Source organism: Vipera berus (genome assembly GCF_964194415.1).
Source record: "Vipera berus genome assembly, chromosome: 1".
In the NCBI taxonomy this organism is placed as follows: Eukaryota; Metazoa; Chordata; class Lepidosauria; order Squamata; family Viperidae; genus Vipera; species Vipera berus.
The window spans coordinates 310,087,856-310,111,413 of NC_138202.1; positions in this window are offsets into that span (position 1 = coordinate 310,087,856).

Here is a 23,558-nt window from a genome sequence, read left to right on the forward strand (position 1 = left end):
TCAAATCCTCAAATTATATTAACAGGAATCTTTTTCAGTGATATATTCAGAAATTAAATACTAAGATTCAGCATTATAGAAAGGTTTTTTTTAAAAAAATGCTGCTATTCTGTATTTCAATAATCACGAAAGAGTTACCTATAGATTTAGCAGACTTGGTCACTGGTGCATCTTTAAAGCATGGAGTGATTTGAGATTTATAATATCTGATACTAACTCCTTCATTCTTATGTTCTTCAAGTTGATTTTCATACAGTGCTATTTGCAGAACAGAGTTTGACCCACATCCCGTAACAGAGAAGCTTTAAAAATGCTACCACATTGCAGTAAAAAGAGGGTGCACAATTAAACATACACTATTTTCATCCTTAATTTCAGAATATAGATAAATAACATTGTGGTGGGTAGCAGTTACTGAATCAACTGTTTTGTATACTTGTTTCATTTCAAGAAAATAGCTTCAACAGTACCTATGAACTACTTAGTAAGAATTGTAAGGACAGGTGGATTTAAAAAGCACATTTCTTGCCCGTAGTTTCTTTGGGTTGGAGATCTGACTTACTCCCTGGTGAACAGAGTTGTTTCTTTATTCTTGTTGGTAGAGAAAAGAGGGGGGAAAAGTTTATGCCTATTAGCTCTTATTTCAAAGAGGACAGAAAGTATGAATTTCACTGTAGTCCCAATCGTTTATTTTTACATTTTTTAAGCTCCCAGCTACACTCAGAAAATCTTTTAGATTTCCATAATGTTTTCAGTGATAAAAATACTTTGACTACTGTCTACTGAATTCTTAACAATTTATTGGAAAACACAGTAAAATTGTTTTAAATGGGAAGTATTGTACTCAATATTTGATTTTTTTATTTTTATTTTTATTGCAAAGTGCAATAGTGTGGATGTTTTAATTGTGGTAAGTCACCATGTTATGCAAATAAAGCTTAGATTAGAATTCTTTATTGGTCAAGTGTGGTTAGACACACAAGGAATTTGTCTCTGGTGCATAAGCTCTCAGTGTACATACAAGTAATAGTGATAATCATGATCATAAATAACATGAAAATACATTAATCATAAATCGTAAAATACAACACTTCATCATAAATCATAAGATGCAATGCTTAGCGATAGTCATAGAGTACTAGCTAAGCAAACAACATAAATCATACTAGGATAATAAAAAAACAATATAAATTGTTAAGATAAAAGCAAAAAAGTTAGTCATAAGAAGATAAGGATAGATAATAGGAGAGATGAGGAATAGTAATACAGCTTTACTAAGTAGTTTGATAGTGTTGTAGGAACTAGTTTAGCAGAGTGATGGTATGGGGAAAAAACTGTCCTGATGTCTACTTGTTCTGGTGTGCAATGCCCTATAGTGTTGTCTTGAGGGAAAAAGTTGAAACAGTTTATGTCCAGGACGTGAGGGGTCTGTAGATATTTTCACAGCCCTCTTTCTTGCTCATGCAGTATACAGGTCCTCAATGGAAGGCAGGCTGGTAGCAATTGGTTTTTTGTTTTTGTTTTTTGCAGTTCTAACTATTTGTTGAAGTCTATGTCAGTCTTGTGTGGCTGCAGTTCCAAACTAGACAGTAATAGAGGTGCAAATCACAGACTCAGTAATTCCCTTATAGAACTGTTTCAGCAGCTCCTTGGGCAGTCTGAGCTTTCTGAGTTGATGCCGGAAGAACATTCTTTGTTGTGCTTTTTTGATGACATTTTTGATGTTAGATGTCCATTTTAAAACTTGAGATATTATAGAACCTAGAAACAGTCTCTATAGTTGATACTGTGTTGTCTAGTATTATAAGAAGTTGTAAAATGGTAGGGTTTCTTCTAAAATCTACTATCATTTCTACAATTTGGAGTGTGTTCAGTTCAAGATTGTTCTGGCCACACCACAAGGGTAGTTGTTCAACCTCCCATCTGTATGTAGAATCATCATATCCTTGAATGAGGCCAATCACTGTTGTATCATCTGCAAACTTCAGTACTTTTGCAGTGGGATACTTTGAGATGTAGTCACTGGTATATAAAGAGAAGAGAAGTGGAGAGAGTACACAGCCCTGGGGGGCCCTGTGCTAATTGTACAGGTATCTGGTGTGATTTAGCCTAGCTTCATTTGCTGCTTCCTGTCTGTTAGATACACTTACAGGTGTGGTCAGGCATGGCTAGCTGATTTAGTTTAGTGAGAAGAATATCTGGAATGATGGTATTGAATGCCAAGCTGAAATCTACAAAAAGGACCCTTGCATAGGTCTTTGGAGATTCAAGATGTTGTAGGATATATTCATAGACCCTAATAGAACACATGTCTTTTAACTGACTGGATTTGAGACTTGGGACATTAATTGTAATTTTCAAGGCCTGATCCCTAGATTTTTATATTAACTTCTTATGTTCCATATAACACATACAGCCAAGCTTTCTTGTTTGAAAAATTCCCTGCACAAAAAGAGATAATGGAGGAAAATTGGATCTTTAGTATATATACAGGCTTGCTTTTCTTTTTGCATTCATAAAGTATGACTTTGTTTGAACACATATAAGCACTGCTTATATTCTGTATAATTATCACTTTTTAATACTGTGTGCAAGCAATATTTTAAAAACAAGCCAGTTTACAATGGTATAACTCCCTTCCCTTTTGCTCCCATGCCTTGTCTTTAGACCAGAGATAGGCAATATGATGGGTCACAGGAATCAGTATACTTATGAATATTGGTCTTTATACCCAATAGACTCCTTGCATAAATTTGGCATAGTGTAAACTATATCACTAGGCTTTGCCACTGCACTGCACAGGGTAGTTACATTTTCCTACCATTTCAACTTCCTTGTTCTCAATTCCTCAACAATAGTTTGAAACCAACAAAATGATTGTCTTCAGTGCTGTTGAATTTAAAAACTGGGAATTCCTTACAGTGGTTGTTTCTTCCAGCTGACAAGCATGAGAGTATATCCACTTAGTGCTTCTTTTCCATTCCCATCTTTATTTTTTAGTACATTAAATGAACATTTTCATGATTTTGCCACATCATCAAGGCAAAAATAATATAGGAGAAGGATGGAATTCCATCCTGATTGGGAAGAACAGAAGATAGTTCTTTAACATGCTGGATGATATTTCTGAATTTCATTATGAAATGTGATAAGTGCTCATAATATTGTTAAGCAACATGTGTACTATAAAATTTATAGGACTGATAAGAAATGAGAATTGCATATTCTATATGTATTAAAAAAAGTTTATTGCAGCAAAAATAGTAATGATCCTAAAGCAATTATTAAATAAAGTATGGAAGCAGAGTTGAATTTCAAGTGCAGTAGTTAATTGGTTTACATTTGAGAATAACAAGTTTTAATATTAATATCAATTTGATTAGAAACAGTGCATCATTCCTATGAGTTGAATGTGCTATACAGTAATCTTAGAAGTTTATACAAGGACAGATGATGAAATTCAAAGAAGGCTTGCAGTTGCTGTTAGCAGACTATGAGTTCCATTTATTATGGGTGTCCGATATATTTCACCACCAGATACAAAAAATGGCATTCTGTTAAAGCAGGGTTCTGACTTAAAAAGAACACTAAATCTCAGTGTCATAGAGAACAAATGCAGAGTGCAATAATGAAACAACCAACAAAGATGCTGCCTCATTTCATTTAACAACAGGAATAATCTGGAACAAATTGTCCTACACGTATGTCCTAAGCCTGTCATTTTGTCAACGACGCATCATTAAGGCTGGAACAGAAACCACATGTTAGATTGATACATAGCTGTTCTTGGAATAAAGGGAAGTTGGTATTCCAAAATTGCTCTACCAGCATACACGGTAGGCGGATATTGTACTGTTTGCTGCATCCCTGCGTTATCCCATTTCACTTATCCTGCTGGCACATAGATCTGCATAAAGAATAAAACCTCACTGATGAAGTATCTTAAGTATTCCTTAAGTATATCAGAATAACCCAACTGCTGGATCTTCCTCCAGCATTTTGTTTCTCGCAATGGCCAGCCAGATGCCTCTAGAATGCTTGCAAGCAGGAGCTAAAGACATAACTCTTTTTCACTGCTGTTGTCCTGAACTGGCATTTGGAGGCCTGCTGCCTCTGCCCTGAAGGTAACTGAGCCTTCAAGACTAATAGCCCTTTGTGGACTGGCCTTCTATGATTTTTCATTTTAACCCCTTTTTAAAACTATCCTAGTTAGTGGCCATCGCATCTCATGGTAATAAATTCCCAAAGTCAGTAATATGCTGTGTGCTTAACCTTCTTTTAATCATCTTCATTAGATAACCCCTGGACCTAGTATTTTGAGACAAGGGAAGAGACACTTCTCTGTGGATAATTTCCCCATGACATGCATGATTTTATTTTATGTTGTGCACCTAAAGATTATGGACTATAAAACTGATGCTATTCCAGGTCATTAAGGCTAATGGAGATCTTACTTATGAGTCATAATTAAGGGGCATGAAGATTCAGCAATTACCCTCTAATCTTTGGGGAAAAAAGTGAACCACTGTTGTTTATTTCTGTTTATTGATATTTCAGCCTTTCCCCCAGGATCTTACAGACAACCTGGCCCTTTGCTTCTTCATTCTTTTGCATGCTATGAGCCAACTGAAATGTCCATGTTTTAGGGCTGAGGTATAAAACTCTCTTAATTCTCTATCCTTTATGCAGTTTTCAAATATTGGCACATTTTATTTATTTGATCAAACTACACATGCTTCTTTCAAAGCATGGCATATGTCCAAGCTGCTTAACTGATCAAATTTAGGAGAAAGTAAAGACTTTCTAAGATTTCTTTGTGTCAGGGACAAACACCTAGATCCACACTTGAAGAATCCAACTAGCCGATTTATTGCTCAAGCCTATATTCAGGAATCTTCTCAGACTAATGGTTTGCACCTGGATAGGGCTAGTTAAGGTTCAACAGCATTCAAGGAAAATTGGACTTTGCTCCTTTTTGCCCACATAGGGATTCCAAACTAATCTCTTGCTTGACTCCTTCCCTGGCTCTGCCAGTCTTTTACCAAACTATTTGACACTTCAAAGTAATACATGTTTTCTATCATCATACTTACTTTTACAGCCCACCTCTTAATCAAACAAGCCCTCAACCTTACTAGCAATTAAATTTTAAAAGACAAAACATAAAACAGCAAATCCATGGGTTCCTGTGGCTGTTTCTTGTGAATTTCTTTATATCATTTTCCTATCACCCGTATACTGCTTTAAGATAAAAAAGAATAAAGAACAAACAAATGTTAGCAGAGGTTACAAAAATAAACATAACATTAGAAAAGTTACATATGCAGCACTTGTATTATATTATGATATTCCTTTTAATAGCAGAGTCAATATCCCTCTGAATTATTGATCATTGTGAATATAAGCAAAGAAGCAAGAAAGAAAGTAAACCAATGTCGTATGTGAGGCCTTCAGATAAGAATCTGAACGTAAGGGGAACAAAGCTAATCTATGTAGTCTTCAGAGGTGGCCTTATATTCTTTTGAATAATATGGGAGTTCAAGCTTCTGAAGATTTGTGATTTGAAGAACACAGGTTAATTGTCATTTTTATTTTATTTTATTAATTTTCTTTCTGGAATTTCTGTGTGATGCCTTTGTGTTGGCATCGTTGTTTGTTAGCAGTCTGTATGTGAAAGACCTGTTCAAATTCTCTTTATCATGTTTTTCTTTTCATGCTGGAGATGCTTCTTTCGTCTCTCTTTTTTAATATGTCTAAACAAGAATGGTTATGCAACAGAGAGTTTCTTCTCTTTCACTCACTCTCTTTTTTAAAAAAAAAAGATCTGTAGGTGACATTTTAACCTGTGTCATGTTCATAGTACAGCATTGTAAGTAATATTCCAGGAACTATTCTGCTGCTTCTTAAAAAAGATAGGACTCTAGAGATATCTTTAAATATGTCTGTAAAGTGAGAGGTGCCAAGAGAAAGATAATATGCCTGATTATAGTTATTTACCTTACATTTTCATTCTCCTTTAACTGGGTGTAATTTAAGGGCATGAAATCTCTTACTGGAACTGTATTTGCATTAAACAGCTCTAGGCAACCATGAAAGTGCATAGGCTGAAAAATTGACAGGCTGGATTCCTAGAATCCCAAAGTAGCATTTTTGTAATAGGCATACAAACAAATCAAATAAACATGTTCTGCTTCAGTGATTTAAAGAGTATGGTCTTGGGGGTAATTTGTCTTTTTTCTTTTATTCTCTCTCTCTCTCTCTCTCTCTCTCTCTCTCTCTCTCTCTCTCTCTCTCTCTCTCTCTCTCTCTCTCTCTCTCTCTCTCTCTCTCTCTCTCTCATAAAAGACTATCATAAGGGTGAGGGTTCGTTCTTCCAGCCTAGGAATTGGTTTCAGTAGGTCTTGTGATAGGTCTGGTGAGGGTATGTCAAGTGACTCACACCTGATCCATCACAAGACCCATCACAGACCCTCACTTGACACACCCACACCTGAAGCCATTATAAATAGAAGAACACTGACTCTGCTGAAGATGTTACCTAGCCTTGTAAGGAAATGGTCAGAAAACAATCTACAAGCTCAGAGAATGAATCTTCACCCTTATCCTGTTGTTGTTGTTGTTGTTAGCTGCGAAGTCGTGTCCGACCCATCGCGACCCTATGGACAACATTCCTCCAGGCCTTCCTGTCCTCTACCATCTTCTGGAGTCCATTTAAGCTCACGCCTACTGCTTCAGTGACTCCATCCAGCCACCTCATTCTCTGACGTCCCCTTCTTCTATTGCCCTCGATCTTTCCCAGCATTAGGCTCTTCTCCAGTGAGTCCTTCCTTCTCATTAGGTGGCCAAAGTATTTGAGTTTTAGCTTCAGGATCTGGCCTTCTAAAGAGCAGTCAGGATTGATCTCCTCTAGGACTGACCGGTTTGATCGCCTTGCAGTCCAAGGGACTCGCAGGAGTCTTCTCCAGCACCATAGTTCAAAGGCCTCAATTCTTTGGCGCTCAGCCTTTCTTATGGTCCAACTTTCACTGCCATACATTGCAACTGGGAAGACCATAGCCTTGACTATACGCACTTTTGTTGACAGGGTGATGTCTCTGCTTTTTGTAAAGACTATAATGTTTAACCTTTGCTGTTGCAGTTCCTCCTAACACATTCCAAACTCTTTAGCAAGTTTCATGCCTGTTGTTGGCCTTGCCCAGTTCTGTACTTGAGTTTTATTCCCACAAGCTACAAAGTTGCCCCCCCAAAAAACAGATTACTTGGATGGTGATCTTTTTCTTCTTTTACTACTTTCATAACGTATGTATTATTTGTTTTGCTTTTAAATTCCCAGCAGGACTTTTATTGCAGTAATTTAATTCACAGTAATTGGAGACTCAGTGTGGTGCAGTGGTTAAACTGTAGGGCTAGCACTGGGCAGACCAGATTCAGGTCTGCCCCCATCCATAAAAGCTGACTTTGAGCTCAGAGATGATGGTGTGGGGAAAATTGGAGGAGGAAGTGCTATATATGCTGGCTCGACTTCTGGAAGGAAAGACAGGATATAATTCTAATTGATCAATAAATAAAACTATTTAAAGTAATAGCAGGTGACAGGTGATATTCTCTGGGGTGTTGCTAGACAGAGAACTTGAAAGAACATCATGGAAGAAAGCAATGACAAACTTACTTCTCTACTGTTGCTAAGAAAGCCACAGTATGTATGTGTAGTCCCCAAGAGTCAAGTTGCACTCACGACATTTCCTTAGTTCAAGAGACATAAATAAAACAAATAACAAAATTAAGCTGTGTAATCACTTACAAAGGTCATTTGCTTTAAAAGGAAGCAGTGTTTTAAAGCAATGTATTAATTTCTCTGAAATTATCTAAATCCAGCCTGACATCCCACGCCTGTAACAATGTGGCTGTGTAAATAAAGCCTATTTCCAGTGTGGGATATCCAGTTTTATCCAGTACTTGATTATTAACTTCTGAACTCAGTGAAGTTGACAGTCAAAGGCATAGGATTGCAACCTTTTAATATCTGTAACTCCTGGCAGGTTTTTATTATCTGTTAAACATTAAAGCTTATTTTATTTGAATCCATTAAAAGTCCTTTTGCGTTTTTTCCCTGACTGGTGTGACCTGACAAGGCTTTGACCTCTCTCCCACTTAGGGGTTAGAGAAATTCAAATGCACCCCCATTTTTTTTAAAAAAAACCAGATGCTCTCTCTCTCTCTGAAATGTTACAATATGAAGAGTTTTTAGTCCTGACTTCTATTAGGATGGATGTGGGAATATTGAAAATTAACTGACCTACTTTCATTGGATTCTAATCAGACTTTTGAACATTCAGTTTTAAGACAGGCTTCAGATAGATACTCAAATCTCCTTTTCAAAACAAATCTTTACTCTCTTTGAAAATTCTCTCCTGAGATGGTGCTCCTAAATATCCTTTCTTGATGTAAGCCCCATTAAAATGGATGGGAGTTATTTCAAAATACATTTGTGCTTTGTTATTTTGGAAAACACAATTTGTTTGCAACAATTTCATATTACTACCTTCTAGCAATTTTGTTGCAGATTTGCTTATTGCATGATATTTGAACTGAGGCCTATATATTCCCCCAAACTTTATATTCAATTTCTACTTCTCCTTTGCAAACAGTACATTTAAATTAAGACTTGTCAGCCCAGACCTAATTAATGCTCTCACAGTAATGTTTTCATCTTCCAGAGGTGAAATTGACTTAAAGACTGTCCCCAGTGGTAAGAGTTTAAAGACTGGTTGAGCTGCAGATTTAAGAAAAATTCCTGTGTTTTGTTCTAATATTACTGACAAAAAGGCTTCTGTATAATTAAAACAGCTGTACTTGAAACTTAATAAAATGCATGGTAAGTCAGTGTGGAAAAAATGGTGATATTATACACTGAAATATATTCTATTATTGTATAGTACTGGTAATCCTCGACTTACACCGAAAATTGAGCCTAAAATTTATGTTGTTAAGTGAAACATTTGTTAAGTGAGTTTTGCCCCATTTTACGACCTTTCATGCCACAATTGTTTAAGTGAACCACTCCAGCTGCTAATTTAATAACGTGGTTGTCAAGTGAATCTGGTTTCGCCATTGACTTTACTTGTCAGAAGGTTGCGAAAGGGGATCACATGACCCACACGGGACACTGCAACCGTCGTAAGTATGAACCAGTTGCCAAGCAACTGAATTTTGATCACGTGACTACAACAATGCTGCAGTGTTGTAAGTGTGAAAAATGGTTATAAGTCCTTTTTCCAGCACCGTTGTAACTTTGAATGGTCACTAAATGAGCTAATTGTTGTAAGTTCAAGGCTACCTGTATAATTGCATATTTATTTTATGACAGAATTCAGTTGCTAGATCATTGCAATCACAGGGAACACTAAGAAATTTAGGCATGAGAGATGTTTAGAATCTCGAGCTGCCACAAAGAAGAGGAAGTCAAGCTATTCTCCAAAGCACCTTAAGGGAAGACAAGAAGCAACGGATGGAAACTAACAAGGAGAGAAGCAACCTAGAACTAAGGAGAAACTTCCTGACTGTTAGAACAATTAAGCAGTGGAATGACTTGCCTCCAGAAGTGGTGAATTGTCCAACACTGGAAATTTTTAAGAAAAGATTGGACAACCATTTGTCTGAAATGGTGTAGGGTTTCCTGCCTGATCAGGGGGTTGGACTAGAAGACCTCCAAAGTTATTGTTATTGCTGCTATTGTTATTATTATTATTGAATTGAAGTAGCACAGTGGTAAATGGTAAATGTGCCATTTCTTTAAAAAATTAAGAACAAATATTAAATGAATTGACAAGAGGGCGATGAAGTACATGTGGATACATTTAACCCTTTCTTTCCTCTTCTGTTTAAAATACTATTCTTTTGATGGAAACCCTGGTGCAGGCCAACTGGTGACCAGAATTGGGATGGCTTTTCTCCTGGACTTTGAGCCAGGAAGTTGATGAGCCTGGTTTGTAATGGTTAGTAATATGATTGTGGTTGGCCTTGGATATGCTGTTTATTATTGTTTTTATTTCTCTTGGTTATTCTTTTGGCATTCAGTTGAATCACAGTTTACAAGTAAATGAAATAGGCTTCTTAGTGTGTTTTCAGTCCTAATTTCACATTTGCAACATGGGATTTGTAGTATTGGCATGCCTTACCATGGTGGTAAAGTGGTTACAATGCAGTTCTGCAGGCTAACTCAGTGCTCACTCCAGGAATTCGATTCTGAGCAGCTCAAGGTTGATTCAGCCTTCCATCCTTCCAAGGTCGGTAAAATGAGGACCTAGATTGTTGGGTATGCTGACTTTGTAAACCACTGAGAGAGGGCAATAAAACACAATGAAGCGGTATGTCAGTCTAAGTGCTATTGCTATTACAGGCTTCTGAAGCAGCCTCTACAGATGATAATTCTGAGAATTGAAATCCAGATATTTAAGTTCCAACAAGTTGGGGAATATATCGGTAAAATGTGAAATCATAGATACGACGTGATCTGAGCATTCATTAATACTAAATGAATACTTAATATTTTATTACCCATGACTGCAGGTATTGTAACAGGATGTTTGATAACAGCTGGCACAAAATGCAATATGTGCCAATAGTTTATTTGCCTTGTATTTGACTTATACTGTATTTAAATTTAATTTCAATGCTTGCCTATTTCAAACAAGTGGCTGCAGGTAGCAAAAGATCATAAGATAATTAAAAACAATTAGAGTAGGACAAAAAAAATGAATATGGTAGCCAAGAATGTCATCAGAAATATCAGTAAAGCCAGGAAATGGGGCCCTTCACATAACCCAGGGCCACAGGCCTGGACATAGAACCTCATGGAAGGCCAGCAAGCTGCTTCATCCTGATGTCTGAAAGGGCAGGGACTACTATAGCAGAGAAGGCACATCTCCTAGTTCCCACAAGCCAACATTCCTTGCCTGATGGAACTTGTAACATGATCAACCTGTGGAATTAAACTGGATAGGTAGAAAAAAACTGTGAGAAAAAGGCTTTAAAAGTGACAATCAGCACCTTGAATTGCACCCAGAAACGCATAGGCAACTGATGAAGCTTGTGCAGTGGTGTTACATATATTGAATATCTGATATGCCATTTTCCTGGCATGTTAAGTGTTAACTAGATCTGAAGAGCAAAATCATTACTAGAAAAGCTAAATCAGAACTAAACTACTTCTCTAAAAATATTTTAGTAAGAGATAGGTGGTTTTTTTTTTAAAAAAAAGTAGAGTTTTTGTTTCTGGGCTAAAAAGACTAAAAATAAACAGCTGTATAGGACTTCATTAAGCTTACTGCTTGGAGTGATTTTTCCCATTGATTAGTCTCAAAGCTAATGCCAGTTCATTCCTCATTTCATTGCTAATTAACATCAGCTCTGCTTCTGACCATTTGACTGCATTGTATCTATGAATGTCTGTGAGTTAGACAAGAAGAAACTAGTGTTCCTTATTACAAAACCAAGAATAATTACACAGCACATGGTTTTCTAGATTCTTCCCCAGGACAGTACAAAGGCAAAAACCTTAAATTAAATTTTTTTGAGGATGAAACAGGAAAAAAACCTACAGTCTGGATGAGGGATAGCAACTAACATAATGCATATCTGTTGTACCAGATTTAACATAACCAGATAAATTGTGGCTGATATATTTCCTATTTCTGAGTCAACTCAAATAACTAGTTAATAGTTCTTTCCCTTCCCTCCTGCATTTAAGAAACTTTAAGAAAAAAAGCACTACCCATACATGAACTGGCAGATTAAAGTTGGAACACCATCACAGCATCAGTGGGAGGTTAGTGGGGTCATCTCAAATGAATGCTGAGAACAATTTTGCCAAACAACTAGCTATAGGTGAAAATAAGGGAATATAATGCCAGAATTAGCAAAGGACTTGTTCTGGAGGATAGGTGGGGAGAAATCCCTAATATTTTTAATGAAATTAGTTTGATCCTGTTCTGGGTGAAAAGGTCAATTTTCCCATAAAGTTCAAGTGAATGCACATTGTAGAAACGTCTACTAAACTTGGCATAAAATAAACAATATCATATAGCCTTGGGTCAATTCCAGATCACAAGCATTTTATTTTAATTGAATTGAGTATTGCATTTCAATTTGTGGGAAGAGTGGGGTTCCCCCCCCCATCTCTTTCTTACATCTGGAGGCATTTGTATTTCTGAACTAATCACAAAATCAGTCTTATACAAATCTATCTGTGGGGAATGTTCACTAGAGAGCAACCATGCCTGAATGATAATCCTCTTTTGCCAGCTTTGGAGTGGAATTGTTAGCTCCATTGTTCATTGGTCAGGTCTCTGCAAACAATCCATCCCTAGGATTGATTTAGTGGGCTTGGGGCCCAGTTCTGAAAACATCCAACTAATTTCATTCACAAAGTCAGTTGAAACAAGCACACATCTTATTTGTTTCTCTTTGTGAAAAACGGTTTGCACAAATAAAGCTGATTGCATGAACTGAGTATTAGCAGAACTGGAGCATATTTAGTGACTGTTGATGCTTCAAGGTACACGAGGTCTAAGATTCCCTAAGGATTAATGGAACTCTCCTATTGCAGGATATAATAACAGAAAATTGAAAACCCAATAACAGGTTCTCTCTCCTTACATAATGGTTAGTGAATGCCATCTCCAATGCTTCTGCACTAAATATCCCATCTGCAAGAAAAAATTACAAGTTGCTTTTTCTGTGCAATCACAATCTTTTTTATGAACCCTTGCTATCTTTTATACAATACTTTATAATTGGTTTATGACTAGCACTGGTGGTTTTAGTGTGTAGACATAAAGGTGCTTTTCCAAAAGGCAACTAGACTTTCTTGTTTTTTTTCTTTTCTTTGAAAACGTTTCACTTCTCACGCAAGAAGCTTCTTCAGCTCTGAAAAAGATCTGTTCAGTTCAGTTCAGTTTTCAAAGAAAAAAAAAGACAAAGAAAGTCCAGTTGTCTTTTGGAAAAAGCACCTTTGGGGCAGCCATGACCTGGATGATTGAGAATCTCCATAGGCATTTCAGCGTGCATTGCTTCCACACAGAGGACTCCTGGTTAAATCAATCATACCACAAATATATGAACAACCAGTTCTCTGTGTGGATGCCACTTCCGGAAGTCCATTCTGGCCCTGGACAAAAAAAAAATTAGCTATCGGTTCCGCTGAAGAGGTGTAAACTGGCTGAATCCCACCACTGCTTCTACTCCATGAAACATGTGTGGGGTGAGAAGAAAAAAGATGGAAGTGGTGGAATAACACTGGAGGATTATATATGGAAGGTGGCAGTAAAGGAGTCCTGATAAAATCCCAGCCCAATTTATACCTCCATTGCAGTCAATTACCAGGTAGTTTATTCAAAACTAGCCATTATCTGTTGGTTGATATGATTCAGCACAGTAGAGAGAAGTTCTTTTATCTTTGTTATTTGTAAGAGCAAGAGTAAAGGGCACCCTTCCAAGAGGGAGAATAAGAATACAATTATATTATTTCTCTGTAGTAGCACTTCAGGATACCTGGCTTTTGCCAGTTCTTAGTAAATGTTCTAATTAATTTGTCAAACTCATGTTTAATAAATGTGACTTTTTTATTTATTGACTACTATGCAGAGAGAATTAAAGGACACCATATTTTTCATCAGACAAATAATTCTTACCAGGGTTCCCAGTTATTTTGGAGCAATATTTGGCTTTTTAAAATGATATCCAGCAGACATATGTAACCCTGTATGATTAATGAATTTTGCAATGCAATAGATGATTACCCCAGAGAAGAAAACTACTGTAATTGTGGTCTTATATGTCAATGGTATATTCAACACATTTCTCCAGGCACTCAAAAGATTTTTGAGTTGAGGTTGTTGTTGAGGTTCTATGGAAAAAAAGTTTCATTAGTTAAGCAGAAAGAGGAAAAAAGGCATATAACAATGCAACAGGCTTGATTGTAATATGCTTCTTATTTTTGCAGAAAATCCATTATTTTTGGAGCTATTAAATGATGAAAAGGATTAAGAAAATAAAAAAACGTAAGCAGGACTGTCTTTGTAAATCTAATAAAGATGATAACAGTAGACTATTTTGTCAAATTTGCATATGAATTTTTAACATTCTAATCCACTGGCAAACAGCATGCTACAGTGAAAAGATAGATTTGTACTGGCCTTATCAAAGAATAAAAACCCTACACAGTCTTTTGGCAAAGAAATCTTGTTATTATTACAGGCTTTCATAAAGTTTTCATAAAGCTCATATTTGTAGCCTCTGCATCTATATGTTTAGCATTCTTAAGTGTACATTTTCCCCAAAGACAAGCATATTTAATGGAGGTTGAGCCAGTCAGAAGCCAGTAATGGCATATATTCCGTGTTATTGTGGCTTATCCTACAAGCTTTTTTGCTGAATCTATGGCTGATAGGACTGGTAGGAAAACTCTTCTTCATTCCAGTTCTAAAGTTATAATCTACTCTTAACACAAGGTTAGGAATCGATATACAACAAAGCTGATGGACGTTGAGGGGCCCAATAAGCTATTTATCAACTTAATAAAACCATATCATTTCTTTTATTTTTATTATTAAAAAGTTTTACAAAAACAAGATTTTACAATATATCCCCAAATCCCCCCCACCCCAAACCCGCCCACTCCCCCCCACTTCCCAGAGCTAAATACAGGATTATAGTTATAATAATCATATTCTAAATAAAATTTTTGCATAATATACAATTAACCAAATTCATAATGTGCTTTAACTCCCCTTTAACATAACTACATACAAAGTACCAACACTAAGATCAATAACAATATCCCTCTAAAATCTACTCATAAGCTAAATGGAACTTTTTAGTCCAATATTTATTCTGAATATAATCTATCCATCTCCTCCAAACTGAAATATATCTTTCCTGTGAATGATCTTTGAAGTAAGCAGAAATCTTAGACATTTCTGCAAGATTCGAAACTTTAAACACCCATTCTTCTATAGTAGGCAAACTATCCTTCTTCCAATATTGTCCCACCAGTAACCGTGCTGCTGTTATCATATTCAACATCAAATTGGTTTCTTTAACATCACAATCTACAACAATACCCAATAAAAACAATTGCGGAGAAAACTTTATCTTTCTCTTAAAAATCTTTTGAATGTTCCACCAAATTTTAATCCAAAAAGCTTTTATATTTCTACAAGTCCACCACATATGAAAATAGGTGGCTTCTAAACTACCACATCTCCAACATTTAGACTGTAAATTAGGATACATGTTAGACAACTTCTTGGGATCCAGATGCCATCTATAAAACATTTTATAAAAATTTTCTCTTAAGTTTTGAGCCTGAGTGAATTTAACATTTCTGACCCAAATTATCTCCCAAGTGTCCAGCGAAATTGGTTCCTGAATATTTTGTGCCCACTTTATCATACAATCTTTAACTAATTCCGTTTCCGTATCCAATTTAATTAAAGCATTATATATCCTCTTTATATGTGCACAATTTAAGTCTCTAATTTGTTTTACCAAATTTTGATCTATAATTGTGATGCCAACCTTTTGATCTAACTTCCACCTAGCTTTCAATTGGGTATATTGAAACCAAGAGTAACTTATGTTTTCTTGTCTTAACTCATCTAATGATTTAAGTTGCCAGTCATTCCCTTGCAATCTAAGTAATTCCTTATAAGAAACCATATCCAAACTCACTCCCATAGATACGCCCTCTATCGCGTGTCAAGGAATTCCCCAAATCGGTATTTTATAATTTAACTTGTAATAATACTTTTTCCAGACACGCAATAAAGCACTTCTAAGAATATGAGATTTAAAAGCCCTGTCCACCTTCTTATCGTAAAGCAAATATGCATGCCATCCATATACCAAATCCCATCCCTCAAGATGAAGTATTCTCTTATTAGTTAAATTAAGCCAGTCACTAACCCACGTCAAGGCAACTGCATCATAATACAATTTCAAATTCGGCGCCTTAAGTCCCCCTCTTTCCCTAGCATCTTGTAAAATCTTAAAAAACCGTATCATTTCTTTAGGATGTTCAATTGCTAAAAGTATTTCACATGTATGTACACTATGCCAAGCCTATATTATTAACTTTGAGTAAGAGGGTAACTTGCTCTAAATCCTATCCAGTTATGATTTCATGACAGAGATAAGATTCAGTCATGGAAATTCCTGACCCATCATTTAGTTCCCTTAGCTTTCCTGCTGTACCTCTTTCTTTATATAAAGAAAACTTTGGGTTTTGAAATTTGCTTTAAACCTTGATTAAAATTTATTTAATGTTCAGAGATGATCGGCAGGATTGAATTGCTTAGTTTTTCAGGCCAAAGGCATTTCGCCCATTACTTTCAATTCTTCCATGCATCCTAACATATAATTTTCCAGACAGCAATGATAACAGCAACATTGCTACTGAAGAAAATTTTGTTTCATTACTTAATTGTAAGGTATTCAGTTTTTCTCAGAACTGTTTCTTTTAAAATGAGGCTTTCACCCGCTCAATGTTTTAATTTCTGACCTGCCTCTTGCCTGTCCAGTTGGACTAATGTCATTCCAGAATTAATGCTCTGTGCTTTATGTGACTAGCATTCTTCCCTTTGTTTCTGTCAGATATATTATCCATACTTTTGATCCATTTGTATTTGATGGAGTATTAGAATTAAAACCAGTCCCTTTAAGTATTATCTAGAAAGGAATATTCAGTTGCTCCATTACTCTTAGTCTTGAAAAAAAGAGAAAGTTGAGAATTTTCTAAAACGTACCTGCTAGCTGGCATGAATAATAGTTTTGGGTGCATAAATGTATTGTCTCTGTTTCTTTACAGGAATTATAACTTAATGCTTACTTTATTTAAACAATTTTCTAGGTAGCCTTTCATTCCTTCCACTGTTCTATTCTTTGCAGTATTGCCTCACCACAGAAGCACTTGTATCTCCCTCTGATGGCATCAGTTTCCATTCCATTCACAGTGGTGAGGGATCATATCTCTGATCCACTTAGAAACACAATGATCTCTACCCCTGAGAATGCAAACACTTTCTCAGTCAAATCTATTGATCTACCGTGTTCTATTTCTGGGTTTCCATTCACTCACTTGCTGTTTGGGATGCTAGATATTCTTTCTGAGGAGGAGTGAACGAGCTTATTAAGAATGAAAAAAAAACCCCACATTTCTGAATAAACTAAATATAGAATTTCAGTGGTACCTAATGTTGGGAACCTTTGGGCTTGGTTGCAATCTTATATAATTCATGCTGTTATATGTTATATACATTTGTTATTTTTAATGTAATATTGAGTCAGGAAAGTAAAATTGTTTAATGATAATTAAAGTGTTGCATCCTGGCAGAATTTGGCTTAAAAACTGTAACTGTAGCAATTGAGAAGACATTTAAGGGCCTAGTTATGTAGCCCTGCGGCTGTCAGACAATATTATTGGTTAACAGTTTAGTGGTGTCTCCATATTGTTCAGTCAGGAAATGTCAGATTCCTGCAAAACTAAAGAAACTACACTTTTTTCTTGTAATAATTCTGTTTATTCTTAATTGTGTAAGTAATATTTACATCACAACATACCTAGATCAGTTCCTTGTCACTGCAGGGTTTATTTATTTTTACTGAAGTCTGAAAGTCTTCAGAAAGAGTATAGTCTTGTCCACACAAGTTTCTTGATTCCTGAAGCCAGACTCACACTACATCCTACGTTTTCGCCTTGCTGGATTTCAGTTTAGTTTAGTTTATTGCACCTTATCTAGTTCATTTCAGAATCCAGGTGCTGTTCTCATATTTAAAAAAATACAATATTCAGATATTTTTAGTAGCTTTATACAGCTATTCAGTAGCTTGAGCAGTATATAATGATTCATTCTGATAATTTTTGATACAATTGCCAGGAAGTTCAGACATGCTACTGCATTAAGGGATCCAATGTCAGCTTATTTCAAAATGAAATCTGAAATCAGACTGCATCCAAATAAAGCAAGGGTATATGGAACTAGATTATCACTAATTTCTCAAGAACTTTCTGACAAAAAAAGAATGTGCCACTAGGCATCATCTTGTTTCCTGTGCTTTAATCAATATACTTTTGGATGCAAAGCAGGATTTTTTTGGAGTGATCATACAACTATCACTCTTTGAACAATGTGTTCAGTATAACTTCCGTCTCCTCTCCATTTTAATTAACTATGATATAAATGAAATTAAAAGTGGGAGTGAGCAATTCTATTTTTAGAATACTCAGTAATTTTAGCACGTGGGGCTGTGGGGACATGGAGTCTTGGCCATCTCATAACCAATTCCAAATAATCCCTAATTGATGCTAGGCAATGATTTGAAGATGCAATGGAAGTAACAGAATAAAGGTTTTTTTCCCCATTCACAATGACCTGGAATAGATACGGTGTGTGTTCTACTGTATATTGGAACTCCTGCCTGATGACATCTTTGCAAGGTACGATCTAGCTATAGTTTAGCCTCCTTTTGACTCAGTTCCCCATCGTTCTGCATGCAGGTGCAAGATCCTTAAGCAATCATGTTTTCCTCCATGTTGTTTCCCATACCCTAAGCTGATCCTACTTTCTAATCAGAAAACTAAATGCTGAGCAATCAGTTTGTAAGACCTACCCTGTTGGCATTTCATTTCATATACCTTTTGTCTTCTGCCAATATTTCCTGTCTTGTCAATAGCCTTTCTAGCTCCTTTGTTGATGTGTGTTCTTATTCTCCAAATCTATGTTCTTTTTTTAAATACCTTTTAAACAGTCTACATACTGTAGAACCACAATTGCTTTTTAAATGTTTGATGGTGATGTTACTTATGTTGTGGTATAATTTTGAGTGTGTGTGTGTGTGTATTGCAATGGTTCCAAGTTAATGGTGTTAACCTGCTTTTGAAAAAATCATAATTAGGCAGCCATGACCCTGTCTATGCACATAATTGAAGCTAAGTATAGAAGAAAGTACTCTGCCTATTTTGTTTTAGGGGTTTGTATAGGATGTCTCTGTTTTTAATCAGTGTGTAATTCTAGTAAGGTAATCAAATATGCAGGATACACAGAGAAGTTTGAGATCACAAAACTAGGACTTGATTTATAATTAACAGTAAAGATAAAAATCATGAAAGCCTTCTTGAATGTTTAAAGAAAAGGCAGAATAGGTAAGTCAATACAAATATAATTTCAGAGTTTCCACCTATAATTTATGCCCATTAAGATAATTAAACTAGATGGTGGGCTTTCTGTCATGATCTTTGCATCAGATATTAAGACTGAAAGAATGAAGATAGTCCTTCAGATTGCATGTTTCACAGTCATTTAGGATTTAAAACCAGGAGTTTGAATCGATAACTAGTGCAGCTGGTGTAAAATTATCTGTTCTTGTTCATATTTATAATTACCTAAGCAATCATGTTCTCTACAGGTACCTCCTACTGGGTTTCTTGTTAAGATACACAGCTGAGCTTTTTATAATATACAAGATGGAAGTCCCATCTGTTTCAGTGAGAGGTTCTAACAATGCATACCATACAAAAGGTGAAACAGCAGTTTTATTGTTGTTATTGTTGTGATTTTATTGTTATTAATCATTGCACAGTCAGCCAGATGTTCAGACTAGGTTTGGCATTTTTGTCTACCTATCGAGTCCTTACCAAGGACCTGGGATAGGCAGATCTGGATGTTTGATGGTGTTACAGATATTGTTGCAGGTTGGAAGCTGTCCCTAGTAAGGCCGCCTTTTGCAATTGACTGATGGCAAATTTGTCAATACCAATAGTGTCCAAGTGGTGCTCCAGTTCTTTTGGGATTGCACCCAAAGGCACCTATTACTATTGGTACTACCCTTGCCATAGTCATTCTATTTCTAATTGTAGATCTTTGTATTTTGTGTTATCATCTCCAGTTCTTCTTCTGCTATCTCCAGGCACTGCCACGTCCACTATTCAAACTTTTTTGTTAGGTCTGTGCTATTATGTGGCAAGCAACTGTCTGTTTGAATTCTAAAGTTGCGGAGATGCAACTTAGAACTTAGAATAACTTTATTGTCACTTTAAATGTACACTAATCAGCATACATTAAAATGAAATTTCATTACATACACCTCTCAAAGGGTCACCACCTCCAATATGCACTACATACATAGCAACTCTCTGACTAAAAGAATAAATCAATTTAACACATATACAATATCTGTGTTTAAGGTTGTAGGGAAGAAATATCTTAAAACATGACCTTTAACTGAGAACACCTTTTCAGCTGCAATAGGAATCTCCCTGAGTAATACATTCCATGCTAGAGTGAACTATATTAGGAAGAACTCTCAGTTACAGTAGTTTTTCCATCTAAATAAACACGATCATGTCTGAATAAACTTGGGATCCTAGGAATCTCACTGTACCCATAGATGCCTCCCTTGGCATTCCTGAGGCTCCTGACCACCTCATTTTTTTTAAAAAAAAGAAACCTGTCAAGCCAGGGAAATCAGAATATTCAGGCAGTTCAAATGGGTATAAAGATTTATTGGAAGCTTAATCTCTCTTCAAGAATCTGAACTACTAACGGTCAGAGCAACTTGGAAGATAAGTGCCAAAGGAATTCAAGGTAGGTGTAGGGAAAAGAATTCAGACCCGGGTCGATAGAGATGCTCTGAACCAGCCAGGCAACCTCGTCTCTCAGAAAAAAAAACCCTGAATAACTGCCTGCTGAACTTTTATTCACCTCCTTTTTCTGAATACCAAATACAACATTACATAAACCCCATCAATCTCAAAAAAATAGGATACATAGTGATAATTGGATACGTAGTGAGAACTTCTCAGGTGCCTATGAGATCATTACAAAAACAAGATACTAAAAGATATATGTGAAAACTCTATCATAGCGTTTCCCAAACCTCCCACATGCCATCTTGTGCAAACCAGGAGAGTGTGCTCATCACTGTAATTCACGTAGAGGCCAATAAGAAATGTTTGGGAAAGCTGAAGGTTGGGAGGCCAAAAACTGGCCATTCCCACAGTAGGCTGGACTTAGATCTCTTGTGGGCATGAAGGGACTCATAACTGATGATGTGTTTGATCCCTCCCTCGGGCTCAACCTTGTCATCTCCTACAAAACCCTTTCAATTAAAAAAAAAACAACCAAGGAAAATGAAACAAAATACCAGCATCCAGTATTATTTTAATCTTCAAGAATATCTTTCTTCCTGAACAGGGTCTATGGAGAGAGAGATTGAGTGACAGAGAGAGATTGACAGAGAGGGAAGGAGGGAGAGGGAGAGAGACAGATTTACCATCAGTACTCAGGCCTCTAATCCTGCAAAATCTGATATTAGAACTGATTCAGAGTCAGTAATTATGTAAGTTAGATTTTGAATCCTGCTCTCTAAACCTCTCTTCACACTTTCCTAGTTGTGATATAAATCATATTCTCAGGGAAGATTGAGCCAAAGCACAAATTTGCTAGCTATACCTTTTATTTTATCCATTACTTTATTACTTTAAATATTTCTTTTCATTTTAAGAATTCCTCTTATTCTAAGAATTCCTTGCTTTATGTGACTTCAGTGTGTTTAAAGTCTTGCTGCACACAAATAAATTATGCATCTTTTCAATCAACATAAAAATATGGTATTTTAAAGACTGCCAAGAAAAGGTTTCATAAAGTACAATCAACAGTTCTAGTGTGCTAATTTTAAAAGAGGTAATTTTGAAATGCACTTGAAATTGAAGAGTTGCTGTGAGGTTTAACATTAAAATTGCATAAATTAACTGATCAGCCCATTAGTAGAATGTTATCAGAGTCAGATGATCAGTTTGGAACGTTATATGACTTTCCTGCTTGTGGACAAATGCTGGTGGACATCAGTTGTTCTGTGTTTCATTTTTCTCTGCACATTTTCTTTATAAGCCAAGACATCTCTAATGAAAAATAATCTGAATGCAATAATGATTCCTTGGTTGGCTGATGGCCCATCTCTGAAATTAAAATTTAAGTGTTACTGACAGAAACATAATTTGCAGGAGATCAAGTTTCATACATAATAATCTGACCAAACTCAATCAAAGCTTGTGTTTGATGCTTCTAGAACTAAGCCTTAATTGGTTGTACTTGAGATGGAACATTAACCTAACCTGACCTAGGTTCACACATCATACTTATAGCTAGCTACAAATTAACATTAAACATAAACTATTTTTGAAACCATGACAGTTAGGTTTGTACATCAAGTGAAGAAAAAACAAAATAGATCATGTTAGGTCTTACTTGCATAAACTTGTGTGCTTAATTTAAGAAGAAAATAAAACTTATTTTGTGAACTTCTACTCTGCTGGTAAGTCTTCACAGAAGATAGGGTTAGTTATATGTATATATCTGTTCAATTCATATAGCTGCCCATCTCAGCCAATTGACTCTAAACAATAAGTTGTTTAATATGCTCTCTGTATTCTCCTATGGAGAAGATGCTCCCATTACACTAGCAACAGAGAAGTTCAACTAGACTAAGATATGGAATACACTGATGGACCACTTGCAAGATCAGATATTTATGCAGAGAAAAACCTACCTCACCTTGCGTATATTGGTTCAACTACTGTCTTCCAAGGACATTCTTGAATATATTTAAATAGGACTAAGACTCCCTAGGTCCTGTGTAACTTCTCCCCCCCAGACATCTAAGAAACCAGATGGATTTAATGTGTTGGTTGAGATATACTGAGAAAATGGGATAGATGATTGCCACACTTCAGAATTACAATTGTACAGGTCTTCTCATATCTATTTAGACCCTGCAGTAAAGACTAGATTTTTAAAATATGCTAAATCAAATTGGGGTGGGAGTGGAAAGGGGTTGTTTCATTCTGTTTTTATTTTGTGGTTTACAGTAGTTTGTTGTGTAGATCCAGAAAGCATTGTTTATAAACCAAAATTATGTTTTGGTATATTGAATTGCAGCCAGTTTTGGCTTGTTTAGTATTTAAGTTAACCATAGCTTAATATAGGTTGTATACATAGTCATGGACAGAAATTCTGTTGGCATGTTTCCTGAGCATAACATATCTGTTATAGAAAAATACTTCCACTCTTTTATTATTCAATAACTTTAAAATTTTCAAAAAAAAGGCCAAATGATTTGAACACTGACATTGGGATAACAATATTTGGCTGGTATTTGATGATCAAACTAAGCCTATACATGTTTACTCAAAAGTTCAGTGCAGCTGACTTCAAAATAATGTTGCTCAAAATGATAAATTTAATGTGCATTTAAAATGGCAACATGAGTATTCAATTTGTCTCTCACTCCTAAGAACTGTCTGTTTTCTTCTTATATTCTATATAATGTTATGATTATTTTACTAAGAACTTTCCTACATTGAAACATGTAATGACAAAGAATGAATAACGGACATTTGAAGCATTTGCTATAATAAGGCAGTAATAAAAGTTTATTATAAACCATTATTAAATATCATGATTGGTCAGCAAATTAATTATATAATTTATTTTTGTTTCACT